Consider the following 13912-nt stretch of genomic DNA (forward strand, 5'->3'; position numbering starts at 1 on the left):
TAACGATACACCAACCTAACAATTCGATTCGTATCACGATTTTTTACCCATGTTTTGATACAAACCTCGATTTTTCTTTTTTTGGAGGGGGGGGGGGGCTAGACATTTCAATAGCCTACCTTAGAGTACCAGAGGATTACAATGTAATATATCTGTATTATTTTATATCCTGATATAAAAAGAGAGAATACTGAATGTCTGATATTTATGACAGCACACTTTATGCAGATTAGCCTATAGCTTAGGCCTACTATTTCTATTACAACTCTACCACATTCAGCTGTCTGGTTGAAGCCTGGAAATATTGTAAACAAAGTAGCATAGTTGGCTAGCTTATCCTAGTCTACTGATTGGACTGTTCAGTTTCCTCATGTGTGTTTAAGGTAATACTGTTCTCCTTGGGACAAGCCTTTTGGGAAACATTGGTATTGAGATGATCATTCAGTTCTCCCAGAATCCCCAGCGCGAAACATCGTGGGAATCTCAAGCACAGTCCAGTATGCTGGCATTGCACAGCTCCCCCAACAAGCCATTGCCATCCTCGGCGCGGGCGTTCCCACATTCAGTCCAGCAATTAGTCTCTGCCACTGCCACACAGCAGGTGGGGTGCTCACACCGCAAGAGCCCTACTCACACTCTGGGGAACCACAACCACCAGCGGCCCAATGCGGGGCGTGCTAGCAGTCACCTGGTCTGTCGCCTCTCGTCCCCAGCTCCCTTCAGAGAACGCCCTCAGGTCGCACTTTCGCAGTGTGCACCACCGCAACGTTCCTCCAACACCTGGCGGGGCCTAGCCTCCACTGCCACAGACTCCCCGGCGCTGAGCACCTTAACTGGCACTGCACCTCCGATGCTCCACTCCGTCGTCTCACCAGTCGGGGCAGCAGACTCCAGTTCCATCGCAGCCGCACCACGCTGCGCACCGCTACAGCTACCGACGTTGGCGTCCCTCCTCTGCTGCCTTGTCGTAGAGCTGTCCTCCGCTGTTTCGGCCACTCCACACCGCCACGATCGCGCCAAGGCCTAGACCTCTCTGGCTCGTGCCATCGGATTTCACACAACAAACTTTTTTCCCCCTTATTTTTCTAAAGAGCACCGGCGAACAGGCCAACTCGAACAGGCTCCACCAACCGTCCATCCTCAAGGCACCACCTCATTGCCGCTCCACCTCTGCTCTGCTCCGCAGCCAGGGCCACCGCCAACTCCAGTCTAAAGCTGTCCGGCGGGGGCAGGGGCTCAAGGTCTTCTCTCGGTGAAGTCAGCGCCCAGGCCAGCGTCACTACCTTATTTTCCAAGGCCGCTTCCTCAGACCGCTCTCCCAGTCGCGTGAAGTCCTTCTCCGCCGTGGCCACTGCATCAAAACCCTCTTCAGGCAAGCATTTGTCCCGTAGCTAGGTCCAGGCGACGGCTGGTCTCCTCCTGCGGCTTCTACTGAAGGCCTCTGTAAGCTTTTTAGTACCCCTTACAAGGGTTCTCTTCGGATCCTTTTGCTTGGGCCTCCACCTAGCGGTGAGCATGGGTGGATTATGAACTTTCGGGCCCCTGGGCCCAGATGTATTAAGGGCCCCCCATTAATTGTTGCATATGTGGAAGGGGGGTTTGGAGGTCCTTCCTCAGAAATGTTTTAATTTGTTTGATGTGATTTCCTGTATTCTGGTGCATTTTGGGGATGGCCAGTACTAAATTCAATCAGTTTCATAGCCTACATCCTGATGTGTTGATATTGAGGCAATGATTTCATGCAAAGGCTTGGGCTTCAGGGCTCCCTGACCCCTTGGGCCCCTGGGCCGGGCCCGGTAGGCCCGTGCAGTAATTCATCCCTGGTGGTGAGGTCTCCCACTCCCGGCTCCTCCAGCACTGAAGACACTGTCTCCTACAGAACGCAACTTGCTCCTCCATGGAAAACGTGCCCATCTACAGGTGCTGCTTTGGAAAGCAGCAGACCGTCCTGATCCACCGGCTGTGGATGTAACCGCGTTTGGAGGGAGTTAGAAGACAGGTATGAAGAAAGGAGAGGAACTTGCCCGGCCTCGATTCAAGTCCTGTTGCTTCTCCTGATTTGTTAGATGTTATCAGCTGTAACTGCAAAGCTGGGTTAAAACTGTGTATACATGTATCTGGAAAGTGCAGCTGTGCAGCTGCAGGCCTGGCCTGTACTAATTATTGTTTCTGCAAAGGCAGTGATGTTACATGTGGCAATATATTTACACAGCAAAAACAGCAGAAGGACAGGGATGAAGAGTCTGGAGAAGATGGCGACAGGACAACGGATGAGGACAGTGAGGAGTGGTAGAGGCTAGTTCTTCCCTTTGTTACTCAATTGTGAGTCACAGCAGAGGGCCAGTGAATAGCTATTTCCAAAATGATTGTGGAATTCAGAAATAACTTGAGGATCCAAATTATTTCTAAACACTGAACATTTTTATCCTCCAAAAATCGCCCCCAAAAACTCAGCAAAATCAGCTTAATGAGAGTAAAAACGTGACCAAACCAAGTTTAAATAGTGATTTTGAATCTTGAAAATGTCAGATATGGACTCAGCATCTCCAGTAACCACTAAAAACATACTAACATGGTCCATTTTGGCCAAGCAGCTCTTATAATATGATCAATATAGGTGATTATGCTAATTTATGCTAATTAGCTCAATTACACAAATTGCCCAACATATGCAAATTAGCATCCGGCAGTTTCTGCATGCTGGGAACCCATACTATATATTTCCATCATAAAACTTTGGTGTACTCAACATTTCCGGGTTCACCTTTCTGTCCACTGGACTATAATGTGTAACCTAGATTAAAATAGCTTAATGTAATGCTAATTTGAATAAATAACAATAAAGTATATGCAGACAAATTTCATAATATTCGGTATATTTCATAATATTAGTTAATAATTCAACCAGGTTAAATAACATTAAAATGAGCATCCGAGTTTTAGTAGTAATACATCCTATTAGTTTTTTCATGTTAAAAAGTATCCTGGTACTTTAAAGAAGCACTATGCAGGTCTGGTCTTTATTTTACAAATCTTTTATAGAATCTGTTCTCACTTTTTCTTTTATTGCCTGGTATGGAGGCATCAGTCTTAGGGACAAAAACAATCTTAGCCACATTGTGAAGGTGGCTGGGAAGTTGATTGGCTGTCCACAGTTGTCCTTGCTGACCATTTATGAGAAGCAGGTCATCCAGAAGGCAAGTTCTATTCTGGACTGTAAAAATCATCCCCTTCACTGTTCATTTGAAGCTCTTCCCTCAGGCCGGAGACTAAGAGTCCCATTTTATAAGTCCAATAGGACAAAAAACTCTTTTATTCCTAGTGCAATACGCCTGCTAAATTTGCACAATTTTGCTTTATTGCACAGAAACGATTCTGATGAGCATCTGTCAGGAACGTAGATTGATAAGACAGTTTCTTTCTTTCTTATTTTCTTTCTTAACCTTCTTAACTTATATTAACCTGTGTCTTTTACCCCATCTTGTGTCTTTGTGTATCTTGTGCTATTTATGTGTACCTGACTGCGAGACAAGTTTCCTTTGAGACAATAAAGTTAACTGAACTGGTTGTTCGCTGTTTCTGGGTTTTCGCCGGATTTGGGCTAGCATGTTTCACTACACAACTCCCCCTGCAGCTTCGGTAGCAAGTGACTGCTACGCTAAACCCCCATCAGCTAGCGAGCTAGCCATCAAGAAACCAGGCTAAACACATGCAGGGCTCACAATAAAATGAAGTTCACCCATGGATAGGCTACTTACAATTTCAACAGCAACAAAGCCAAGTCGGTGTCTGTTTTGCAGTCTTCTTCGAAACTACAATCTGACTACATTTTCGAGGCGCTATTGGATACTTACACTGGGCCCGTCCCAATACCTCCCCTACCCCTAGATTTTTGCCCTAACCCTCATTTTCGCGCGTGCACGTGTAGGGCTAGGGTGTCCCATTACTTTAGGGAGCAAGGGGAAGTGCTATTTTCCCCTTAAAATCAACCCTCAAAATATAGCCAGGACCGATGCAGGCTTAAAATGAAGTGGGAGATGAAATTACCCAGGATACCGTGCGAGCTCACCCAGCCGGCCACATTTTTCATATATTTTCGCAAATAAGCATATTAAAATTTCGAACTTTATTGGAATATGTTAGTTTGATGCACATCTGATGGAAAGTTGATTTTTGAACACTAATGTTAGAAAATATCTCACGAAGCTATCTGACGAAACACATTACCGTTCACGTCTGGTTCACATACAGGCAGGCGCCTTGGTTAAAAAGAACTCTGGGATGTGAAGTGAATCTCGGGTGAAACGTTGCAGAAGGACTGTGCAAAAGAGAAGCACTGAACGCAACAGGAGACATAAGAGATGGCAGGTTATTTGAACGAATTTGAAGACATCGAGGATGAACCCTTATTGGACGTCCTTATCTTTTCGAGTCGGAATATACCAACGAAGAGCTGCGGGAGCTCCGTGAAAGGGCTCTGAGAGAGAGAGCTAGAAGCTACCTGTAGTCAATGCCACACAGGCGGCGGCGATCCATACCAGAGGGACCAGGACATCCACTAAGTAAGTAGGCCTACACTATACAAGTTATGTTACATCGGAGCTATTATTTCTGATAGGCCTATATTGAGCAAATTACGTTTGATCGCCTGCCTGTATATGTGAATCAGACGTGAACAGTAATGTGTTTCTTTTTAATAAACTGCCTGTACACTTACAAAGTTCTCAATGCTTCGGTTTACATGTAGAGACCCTCATTATGCTACTGTGTAAGTGTGGTGCTATTTTGAGCCTTGTTAGTGGTATAGAAATAGCGATTTCTTTCTACTGTACGTGTGCCCCGAAGGCTAGCGTTAAACGCTAATAAGCGGTTTGCAATAAAACTGGTCACATTCGACTAGCATGAAAACAAATCCCAGCGAACGGTCGAACTCGGTACACATGTGTTATTAACCCCTAGGTTCATTTTGCGCCGGAATTGTCCTTTAACTTTACAAACTGACAATAATCAGCATCAACAGTCAAGAAACAATGTATATGGGTCTACCTTTGCTGTTAATACATTTCTGCATTTTTCCAACTGCATTTTTGATGTTTGGAGGTGTCGCTGCTTCTGTTTATCACAATAAGTTAGGGGGTTGTCTTTCCCTCTCGTCACTAATTGGCCTGACATTTTTCTTTTCTGAGGGAAACGGTTATGAACTATAGTGTTCCAGACTAGATCTCACTGAAAGAAGATCTAGGTGGGCGGGGCCAGGCTAGATATTTTTGCCCAACACATTGTGTTACATCAAACCAAACACACGAGAGGGAGCTCATCAGTCCTCTGTGCTCTCATTTGACTTTTTTTGCAAAATGAGTGCATTATTTTCTAAAATGAGTTCAGTATTTAGTAAAACAAGAGCACAATAGACTAAATTGTGCGCAAAATCTAGTAAAATGTGAGCACAAATTAGTCAAATGTGCACATATTCTCTCTATACAGAAAAATCGTGCAATGACTCCTCTTGAGCTCAGTATTGAACAGATCTATTAAGAAAACAAAATCTATTTTTACAAGAGAAATATGACAGGGCCTTACCCAAAATACAATACAGACCTGAAAGGCCATTTCAATTGGCACATTTATATTTTTATCAAATTGACAGCAGCAGGATTGACAGTGTAACAGCGATGACAGATTACACATTATTAAGCATACACTAGCCTGCTGGAATATATTCTGAACCCACAGATAATCATTACATCATTGAATATGACTCCCACAATCATTGGGAACATTTTATTCCGATTTCTTGCAACATGTTGGATAGTATGGATATTGTACTAGGCAATGTGCCTCATAACTGACCTCAGTGTCACCAGTTTGCATTGTGGATCTCTTAGTCCCACACAGAGAAGCTCCACTCCTTCATCCTGCAGGTCGTTGTCACTCATGTCCAGCTCTCTCAGATGGGAAGGTGTCCCTTGCAGCACTGATGCCATTATTTCACAGCTTGCTTTGGAGAGGTGACACTGATTTAGCCTGTTTAAGACATGGATTAAGCTGATAATTAATTCCAATGGGTTATCAGGCTTTTACTGCAAACTGGGTCAATAGAATCAGAACATTTTAAAGGGACAGTGTGGAACGTTTTCAGTTGTTTGTTAGCTAAATTAATATTTCCCATTCATAATCATAAATGTGGCCTCATTCATGTTCAATTACCACCACCACCAATTCGAAGCATACCTATTGGCTTAGGAATCGGCATTTACATATAGATAGCGTTTGGAACACTCCATCTACGTGCACCATTTTAAAATAACGGTGACCAGCTAGGGACATTTGTGAAATACAGCTCCGTCTTTGGTATGCAAAAAAAAAACTTTATCTTGGATTTATCTGCTGATTTTCCCTACATTCAGCAATGTAAGTTATGAACCCATTTTCTACAAGCTACATGTCTTCCTAACATTCCGACATTGCCATTGTATTTTCCAACGAAACAAATAAAGAGAAAAAATAACGTTGTTTGTGATCTGTCAATGTCTCAGCAAAGCTCTTGTGCACAGCCACCTGTTCAAGGGCTCTAGACCCAGAGACAGTTGATAAACTAACCTACCATAGTTTTGCTAGAACTAGCAGACTACCACAACGTTGCTGAATGTATGTTATTTTTAGGTTAGTTTGCAACAATATACAAGTTTAACCAAAGTCCTTAGCTGCTACCTAGCTAGCGAACATCACTAGCCATTCCCATACACTTTCAGTTTACTGTGCTAACGTTAGCTAACTAGCTCGGTTAACATGCAAAATGAAATGATTTATTCCATGTCCGAAAGTGTGTTTCATTGGCATCACACACAAGCAATGACTAAAGAGAAAAGTTTATGTTTGACACACCTATTTAGGAGTCCGGAACTAGGGCCATCATTTAGGTAGATTTGCAACGAGATGAGCTGCGACTAGATATGGTAAATGCTTTGCAACGGCTTGCAACAGCTGGCAACGACGTGCACCATTTAATTCACACCGCTGCTACTCCATCTGCGAGAGTTTTGTCTCGACGCGGATCTTTGGTGTGAATTGGGTGTTATGTTTTTGATGTATGACGGCTACCGTTAGTTCTATTAGGTTGCAATATAATCCCTAAACACTGAGAGAAGCTGAACTCCAGAATCTTTCAGGTCATTGTGACTCAGGTCCAGTTCTGTCAGGGACACCAAGGACTGCAAAGCAGAGGCTACAATGTTAAAGGCTTCCTCTGTCGGTTTACAACCAGCCAGCCTTCAAGCAGTGAGATTAAACAGATATTTTCAAAGAGCAGAAATGGATGTAAAAACAGACAATATATCTCTGCTCTGAATAGAGTGAATAATAACTAGAATGAAATATGTATATGTCATGAAAAGTAATGTTTGCACAGCTTCTTCTACATCACCAACCTCAGTGTCTCCAGTTTGCAGTTTGGATTCTGAAGAGCAGAGAGAAGTTTTTCCCCCGATATCTCGAGGTCATTGTGACTCATATCCAGCTCTCTTAAGGGAGAGTTGGCACAATGTAGAGCATATGCCACAATCTCATATGACTTCTCTGTGAGGTAGCAGCCAGCAAGTCTATGGAAGAGGTATAATAGATGAGAGTGTATGAAATAAGTTAAGTAAAGAAGAACCATGTCTAGTGCTTGAAGCCCCTAAGCTGTAAAGTATTGTGTTCAGACATCTGTATGTCTAATACAGTGGGCAGTAGTAGTCTGTGGATTTAGTCAAGCGATATGAACCTTCAACAGGCAGCAACTGAATGAATTTAATTATTGCAGCATTTTGTGATTTTGGTGCAAACAAATAAGACCATTGCATTGGCTTGGTTATTGAGTATTATGGTGATGGATTAATACATTTCAGTCAGTTATATGCCAACATTTGATGAATGAAATACTTTAAAGGCCAATGAATATAAGGTCAAATAAAACATTTTCCCGATTTAGCAGATGAATCATGCCCCCTTCTGATATTCTATGAAAACACAATGGAGTTTATTCCCCAAAACAGATACAACTAATGTCAGGTTAGTACCTCTACCCCACCAAAGGGTCATGATGAACCTAAACAATGTCACTATACATGACCTATCTTCAATGAAATATGTTAGAGCCAAGTAATTAGGATGTAGAGAGCAAGAATATTAAAGTGATGTAAAACTCACACAGCCTTGCGGCAGTGTCTCACAACTGGCACCAGTCTCTTCCGTCCCTCCTCAGATGTGTTGTATTTCTTCAAGTCCAACTCATCCAGCACCTCCTCAGATATCAGAAGCATGTGGGCTAGGGCTGAGCAGTGGAGAGCTGACAGTTCATCTGAGAAGCCCTTGGCAGATTTCAAATATTCTTGAACTTCGTCATGTAGGGAATGATCATTCATTTCAAACAAACAATGGAAAAGATTGAGGCATCTTTCAGGTGACTCGTCTTTTCTTGTCCTTTCCTTTATGTGTTTACGTATTCTCTTGATGGCCCCTGAACTGTTGACCATGTTTGGCAGCAACCCTTGTAATAGGGACTGATTGCGCTCCAATGAGATGCCAACAAGAAAGCGGAGGAAAAGGTCCAGGTGTCCATTCTTGCTGTCCAAAGCATTTTTTATGGCACACCTTAACAAAGGATATAAAGGAAGAGAATTGCCTACATAGTCCTGTGTTTGAGTGAGGAATTTTCTTGTTACCTCCTGATCTCCCGACACATGGGAGTGAAAAACGAACAGAGCTGCCAGAAACTCCTGGATGCTCAGATGCACAAAGCAGTACACCTTTTCTTCAAAGAACACAGAGTCCTCCTTCAAGATCTCAGCGCACATGCCAGAGTACACTGAGTCTTCACTGACATCAATGTTACACTCTCTCAGGTCTTCATCAGAGAACAAGAGTCTGCCATTATCCAAATGTGTGAATGCAAGCTTTGCTAAGTTTAAAATGGCAATACTGTGGGAATCAAGTAGACGTTGCTTATTGGTCTCCACAATACTTCTGGTTCTTTATATTTGTCTGAATCAGTAGAAAATGTATGTACATTTCTGTCACAGTTTTGGGCATTTCTTCATTTAGATTGTCAGTCAGCATCTTCTGCAGTACAGTAGCCAAAATCCAACAGAAGACTGGAATGTGGCACATAATGTGAAGAGTCCTTGATGTCTTGATGTGTGACACAATTTTATTGGCATGAACTTTATTGTCAGTTCTCTTTCGGAAGTATTCCTCCTTCTGTCGGTCAGTGAATCCACGAACTTCAGTGATTTGGTCAATGTGCTCTGAGGGAATCTGATTGATGGCTGCTGGCCGAGAGGTTATCCACACAAGAGCAGAGGGGAGGAGCTTACCTCTAATGATGCTTGTGATCAAAACATCTATTGATGATGCTTTGTTTACAGAGGCAACAATCTCCTTGTTGAAATCTAAAGGAGTTCTGCTTTCATCCAGACCGTCAAAGATGATCAACGTTTTGTATTCATCATACACACTCGTATCACTTAACTTTTTAAGTTCAGGATAAAGGTCACAGAAGAGGTCATGTAAACTGTACTCAGCCTTTAGCAAATTTAGCTCCCTAAAAGTTAACATTAGCATAATGGCTACATCCTGATTGGCTTTTCCTTCAGCCCAGTCGAGGATGAACTTCTGCACTGAGACGGTTTTTCCAATTCCAGCAACACCCATTGTTAGAACAGTTCTGATATCTCTATCCTCTCCAGGTGAGGGCTTGAAGATGTCATTACAGTTAATTGATCTTTCTTCAGTGGTTTGTGGTCTGGAGGCTGTCTCTATCTGCCAAACCTCATGCTCATTATTCACACCTTCAGTCTTTCCTTCTACAATGTAGAGCTTTGTGAATATCTGTTTGAGTGGTTTTTCTCTCTTTGTCTTCTCCATGCCTTCACATATGTTCTTGACTCGCTTCTCCATTTTGACTTTGTGACTTGTCAGGACATTCTGTAGACCAGGGTGCTCTGCAGGTCCGAAAATAATCAGAACATAGATACAAACATCAAACAGTGGCTGAAAAAAATGAAAAAGCAACACATAGTATTTGCATTGAAGAAACAATTTCACTTAAAGCTACTTTTTCATTTAAAATAACAAAAAAAATGCATGTTCTGATTATATTGAATGTGGATTCTTCTGTGGTTTATTATTTTTATCCAATTGTAACTTTTTGTTTCTATATTCTTAATGTATGAGAATATGTCTATATACTAGAATATATCAATATTATCAAACCCAAATAAGAAATGGTTGACAGTGTGTCATTACCGGCCCTTTGCTTTGGCATGGCCATTTGTCCAAAGGTGAAGGTGAGAGGGCCATTGATGGTACAGCCAGTCAAAGCTGGAGCGTTCACAATTCCTCCCGAGACATTCACATTGATTTCTCCACCCTGACCAGTCAGACCTGGGGAACACGGCTGGTCTCCCACTTAGAGAGAGAGAGAGAGAGAGAGAGAGAGAGAGAGGATGAGAGAGAGGATGATGATGATGATGATGATGAGTGAAGGAAGGAGAGATGCAGAGAGAAAGAATGGAAAAAAAGATATAAAGTGAGAGAGTAAATGATGGAGAGAGGGGGTCATGCAGAGAGGGAGGGGGGATTTAGAGGGGGTGAGTGACACAGAAGAAGATCCAGTAAGAGAGAGGGCAGATGCACAAAGGGATCGAGAGAGCAAGAGAAAAGAAAAGATTAAATGACACAGAATAAATCTCAAAGAAAGTAAGTAGAGACAAAGAGATAGAGAGACAGAACATATGAATGCAATTCTTCCAACATACACAAAAACTTGCACTTACATCTTCCCAGATCCCTCTCCAAGTCCATGGCCAGCTGGTTGTGTTAAATGACGCAGTGTTATAAAATATGCTCACTTTAGCTTATAGTTGAGATAAAGTTAACATTGGTTAACTTTATCTCAACTATAACATTATATAAATTCTAAATTGATTAAAAACAACAATGTTGTGAGTTCAGTAGACCAGTGAACACTAAGTCACACAAATATAAATACCATATCAGCGTTACAAAAAGCCTCGCTTTGAATCATTACTGTTTGTGATCTCAGTCAGTGGAAAACGCAAAACCACAAGACTAAACCATTTCAATTGTAGACAGGGACATAAATGCCTTGTGGTTGAACGAGTGTTTAGACCTTCTGCATTCGAACAGCAAATAGCTTTTCTCTTTCTTTTTCCATTACATGCCAACAAGCTGTCTGACTGAATGAGTTCTGTGTTGCAAATGTAACAGCCGCCCCTCTGTGTGTGTGTGGGTATGTTTTGCGGTCGGAACTTAAATATTCCATTAAGGCACTCCTCGGTATAAAATCACTGCTTCTGTTTGCCATGTTGATTTCCATTTATTGTTAATGCATTCTCTGCAAAATAACTGTAAATATTTCCTCCATAACTGCGGTTTTGATACTCAGAAATCTGCAGTTTGACACTTGAAGTAATAGTTATAGTTTTGTAAGGGTCTGGTTGCTTAGTAGTCTACTTGCCAAAGACATACTGTAGCTACTGAACTGGCTCCCCTGATTCCCTTCAATATTTTTTCAAATGTAGACTATTTTAAACAATAATTTTAATACTTCATATAGGTCTAATTTACGATATGCATCTATTGCCTATGCAGCACAGCAAATCAAAGTTAATAGCCTACATTAGGCTACTTTCCATTTTGCATACGTTCAGTTGTAGGCTATCTAAACCAACTAAAGCTTGACTGAAATATTGTAAAACCATTTACTTCTTTTAAAATGTGAAGTCACCGATTAGTTTCGACGGGTTCTCGCATGTTTCTGCTGAAAAATTGCTAATTTCATCCCGAATTAAAAAACGGAACATGCGATTATATTTCACAACTCTGTGTGTGTGTGGGTATGTTTTGCGGTCGGAACTTAAATATTCCATTAAGGCACTCCTCGGTATAAAATCACTGCTTCTGTTTGCCATGTTGATTTCCATTTATTGTTAATGGTCAAATATATCTGTAGCATACAAACATAACTTCACTTTTGTTCGGCTGGTTGGTATTATAAACATTATATAAAATATAAAAGTCTATGTCAGGTAGTTCCTATTAGTTGGAGACCAAATCCACACATCAATGTTTACACATTATTATTAAGTTAAGTAGTGTGATTAGTGTAGCGTCTTACCTTGGTTGTGAAATACAGAAACCCTTTCTATGGTCTCAAATGCTTCAAAATCTCAATGCATTTTCTGTCACAAATGCTTTGAACAGAGAAGAAGGAAGAAGATTACTATTGTGAGCAGAGCCAATGGATGCAAACCCACGAGACTGAACCATCTAATGAGCAGACAGAGGGGGGGACACATGGTTATCTGGATGGTTTTACCAAATCAATGAAAAAGAAAAAAATCAAAAGTTATTTTTCTTCAAGTTTCATGTGTATAAAATTACAGTATATCATTATATTACCAGTATGTCTCTAGCAACAGCAAAAAAAAAAACTCAGTAATGATAATGATAGATCATTATATTTTGCTGCACACCTATACGGAGACCCTTGTCGAGTCATGAAATATGAAACCAAACTCCTTTTCCATCCTCAAAGTTGTTTTTACATGTCAAGATGAAACAGCATTACTGTAAAACCTAATTCCTACAAAAGGTAGAAAAGGTCTGCAGGATTCAGAAAACACTTAAAACTCAAGCATACGGTCTGACTGCTTTGACCTTAAGAAGCTGAATAATGGAACTGGTTTCGTGTCTAGGGTTTATCCACCACATCAGTATGTAATGTTTTTCTGTTGTCGGGCTAGCATTAACAGGTCTGAGGGAAACCTGTTTATCAGGTTTGTTTCAGGGGGGATGGGGCAGGGGTCTGCATCTCTGATGAGGATCAGTTCACATTACCATCCAGGTTGGCTTAAGAAACATAAGAACCTCCCTTTTGATCACAAAACCACGCCATTAAATTAGTGAATGTGGACTGGCCACGCCTTTAATGTCTTTAAACTTTGTGCCTCTGACCAGACGTTTCAGATCACCAAGATAGGGCCCTGAGGTCAGTGCCGGTTCAGACCTCCATGGGGCCCTAAGCAAAATCCTTCTACAGGGCCCTCCTACTTGAACTCTGAGGGCCAAAATGTAACCATTTTTTTATTACTATTATCTGACACCTCAGTGCTCCCAATACAATCATCCCACCCCATTTTGGATTTCTACGGATGTTACCAAACATAGTGTTTTTCCCCAAAAAGGACCTTCACAGCTATAAATGCCGTTTTTGCTTTTGATGCTTGTTGTATCCCTTTACACAAAATAACTGCAGTTTTTTCGAAGTACAGTTCAGTTATTGTAGGCTACAGTGCAGTAGCCTAGTATTTTCATGTCCAAAGTACTGCATTTCTGTAGTAAGTTCCAGTATTATGCAGTACAATGCAGTTTTTTGTGTCAAAAATGCATTCTCTGCAAAATAACTGTAAATATTTCCTCCATAACTGCGGTTTTGATACTCAGAAATCTGCAGTTTGACACTTGAAGTAATAGTTATAGTTTTGTAAGGGTCTGGTTGCTTAGTAGTCTACTTGCCAAAGACATACTGTAGCTACTGAACTGGCTCCCCTGATTCCCTTCAATATTTTTTCAAATGTAGACTATTTTAAACAATAATTTTAATACTTCATATAGGTCTAATTTACTATATGCATCTATTGCCTATGCAGCACAGCAAATCAAAGTTAATAGCCTACATTAGGCTACTTTCCATTTTACATACGTTCAGTTGTAGGCTATCTAAACCAACTAAAGCTTGACTGAAATATTGTAAAACCATTTACTTCTTTTAAAATGTGAAGTCACCGATTAGTTTCGACGGGTTCTCGCATGTTTCTGCTGAAAAATTGCTAATTTCATCCCGAATTAA

General features: G+C 41.3%; 1 pseudogene; it reads right to left on the reverse strand.

Annotated features, from left to right (window-relative positions):
• Window positions 1-5707: 5707 nt before the first annotated feature.
• Window positions 5708-13392, reverse strand: LOC143125151 (protein NLRC3-like; annotated as a pseudogene).
• Between the last annotated feature and the right edge of the window lie 520 nt (window positions 13393-13912).

The sequence above is a fragment of the Alosa pseudoharengus genome, unplaced genomic scaffold (assembly GCF_046254945.1).
Source record: "Alosa pseudoharengus isolate Yale_2024_CS ecotype anadromous, Long Island Sound unplaced genomic scaffold, YU_APseudo_1.1 YU_APseudo_1.1_scf_1, whole genome shotgun sequence".
Lineage (NCBI taxonomy): Eukaryota > Metazoa > Chordata > Actinopteri > Clupeiformes > Clupeidae > Alosa > Alosa pseudoharengus.